The sequence below is a fragment of the Salvelinus fontinalis genome, chromosome 32, assembly GCF_029448725.1.
Source record: "Salvelinus fontinalis isolate EN_2023a chromosome 32, ASM2944872v1, whole genome shotgun sequence".
NCBI lineage: Eukaryota > Metazoa > Chordata > Actinopteri > Salmoniformes > Salmonidae > Salvelinus > Salvelinus fontinalis.
In genome coordinates, this window is record NC_074696.1 from 43,917,645 (window position 1) to 43,920,682 (window position 3,038).

The following is a 3,038-nucleotide window of genomic DNA, read 5'->3' on the forward strand; positions in this document are numbered from 1 at the left end:
TTTAGTGCATTTTTCACCCTGCCAGCTCCTATTAGTTCTATTGAGCACCGTGGCACCAACTCGACTTCCGAACGTTCTATTCCCAGCTTATTGTTCAATGCCTGCTTCGCTACTGTTGGCGATGAGACCTGCTCACGTTGTTTTATAGTTAAAATGTAAACAACAAAATGTAAACATCAAAAATAATATTGGAACTCTGCGGTCTTCCCATTGTTTCCTATGGGGGAAATATTGGCATGTCTGTCTGTTTCGCCAAATATCTCGCAATGTATATATTTAGATTATTTTCAAATTGGGTGTAACCGGTGTAAAATGGCTAGCTAGTTAGCGGGGTGCGCACTAATAGCGCTTCAATCGGCGACGTCACTTGCTCTGAGACCTTGAATAGTTGTCCCCCTTGCCCTGCAAAGACCGTGGCTTTTGTGGAGCGATGGGTAACAATGCTTCGAGGGTGGCTGTTGTCTATGTGTGCAGAGGGTCCATGGTTCGAACCCAGGTATGGGCGAGGAGAGGGACGGAAGCAAAACTGTTTCACGGGCACCATTTTAAAATCAGGAGAATCTTCTCTTTGTAATTATGTAAGTCTGGGCAGCGAGCTCGTTTGTCATTGATCGCTAGACCAGAAATAGTCAGAAGTTAGAATTTTTTCCCCTACGTTTTCATTACGCAGACATAAGCACAGTTGACACCATCGAGTTGCGGATGTTTACTTTCTACACAAGTTGTTTTTTCCCCAGTTTCGTTCGACGAACATTTTGTAGTGTTAAAATAAAAATGGCTAAAAAAAAATATGGAATTCTAAGCATCACTCCAGTCAAAACAGGCTCAGCAAACGTTCGATTCCATTCATTTGCTCTAGTGTTCCAGTTTAGCCAATGTTCTTAAGCCGTTTTTCAGCCTTGGGTGAATTTTGACTCGTTCTATTGTCCAGCCTATAGATAGCCAGAGCGAATTTGCGAAAGCACCCGAATATCCATTGAGAAAGCACAACGACTATACCATTTAGCTAAATTAAGAATGACGAGAATAATCAAGTCAATAAACGTTGGGTAGTTAAGATAGCCTATATACTGGCAAGTTTGATGTATAACTACGAACGTTAGGTAGCTGCTGTAATGATATGCTATGTGGTTCGTAAGGACAGCGTAGCTAACAAATTGTCAGCCAACATAAACGTGTAAGGTAACTTTTTTTGAAAAGTCATTACTTTATTACATTGAGTAGCAAGCTAACCCTTGGTCGTTTGGGCAAATCTGGTCTGTGATGGGGGGGGGGGGTTCGGTCATATCTCAGTTATTGTTTTCATATCTATAAAAAATAAGCTGTTTTCTTTACTTTCAGAGAGCAAGCTGATCAAGAGGAACAGGCCGTGAAAGCTTAATTTCTGGCAAAAGTGTCCATAACCAGAGGTAATTAACCTGTTCTGTGTTATTTTTCTCCATCTCTGCCTGTCTTGTTGTACATGGAACCTGTCTCACATGCATTCATTTAAAAATGCTTAAGATGTCAGCTGCTAATTTTCAGATTTACACCACATAAACACAGCTATTTTCACTGGACTATCAGTTTCAGCCATGTCATTATTTCCCCGGGGGTTAGCCTTGATATAACCAAGTGATGAGAGACCACACACAAGAACAGTCTCTCTTCTTCACTTCATCTCTCTCCCCCTTCTCCCTAAATCCTCGAGGTTATATCAGCTGTTTTGGTGAACCCCTCCCGCATCTGAACTGGCTGACACAGGGGGCACAGCATGATCATAGGTGAGATGTCACTTGGTCGGGTCAACAGGAAGTATTATTAAAGAGATGCTTTACATTGAAATACAGACAGAGATGTAGTAGTCCCGGAGTTAATGAGCGAAGGTCAGTTTTGCATTTCACCTCCAGATTTAAGATGACTGACCGTGTTAGAATAAAAAAGCCAAGGCTTAATCATGCTCTCTCGTCTGCAGGTATGTTTTGACGTGAGAGAGGAAGCCGGTCCCGTCATTGCCACCTCTCCCGCTCTTAAGATAACCTTCGGGCCAACTGGGGGCCCGAGGCTGGTTAGGAGACACCGCAATTGTGATGAACTGAAAGAATATTAGGGTAGCACTGTAATTGTTGAATCATATGCTGTCTGCCGTTGTTCTTACCTCTTTCCTTTTCTGTCTTCTACACCTCTCTCCCCACCTCGTCTTTCTTCCGCGTTTTATAATGCACACCATATGTGCATTGAAGTACAGATTGCTTTATGTATTTATAATATTACAATTATCATAATTATAATGCATTTATAACACCTGAAAAATAAACTTCTTTCAATAAATTGTTTCACATTATCCACTGGTTGAAATGAAGTATCTCATTGAAATACTATCCTGTGTCCTCAGATTAATGCAGATGAAGGGAGTTAGATATGCATAGTTTCTATTTCTGTATATATGAATTACAAATCAATCATGTTTCTAGTCTATTGCATAGTTACAATGTGTAATCATTGATGTCCCAGGAGCAGGAGTGGTAAACACTGTTGAAGCGTATAATTGTAATACATACAGTTGAAGTCGGAAGTTTACATACACCTTAGCCAAATACATTTAAACTCAGTTTTTCACAATTCCTGATATTCAATCCTAGTAAAAATTCCCTGTCTTAGGTCAGTTAGGATCACCACTTTATTTTAAGAATGTGAAATGTCAGAATAATAGTAGAGAGGATGATATATTTCAGCTTTTATTTCTTTAATCACATTCCCAGTGGGTCAGAAGTTTACATACACGCAATTAGTATTTGGTGGCATTGCCTTTAAATTGTTTAACTTGGGTCAAACATTTCAGGTAGCCTTCCTATTTCTGATGCAGATCGCACTGCAAGTCCTGCCTCTCCCATCTCCTCATTGGTTTATAGAAGCAGGTACCCACGTGCCATCTCCTCATTGGATATACCCACGTGGGTGATTGAAAGACGAACTGTTTTACACACACACACACACACACACATATATAATACAGTATCATCGTGTTGTAACGGTTTTGACTTGAGGTTATTTCTAGG

General features: G+C 40.4%; 1 long non-coding RNA gene across 2 annotated transcripts; it reads left to right on the plus strand.

Annotated features, from left to right (window-relative positions):
• On the plus strand, positions 1 to 2,304 carry LOC129830570 (uncharacterized). Of its 2 annotated transcripts, none has more exons than XR_008755553.1 (4): positions 1 to 578; positions 1,342 to 1,409; positions 1,691 to 1,763; positions 1,955 to 2,304. It is a non-coding gene; the product is annotated as an uncharacterized LOC129830570 (long non-coding RNA). The 2 variants fall into 2 exon arrangements; XR_008755554.1 differs by having other exon boundaries at positions 1 to 496.
• Positions 2,305 to 3,038: the final 734 nt, after the last annotated feature.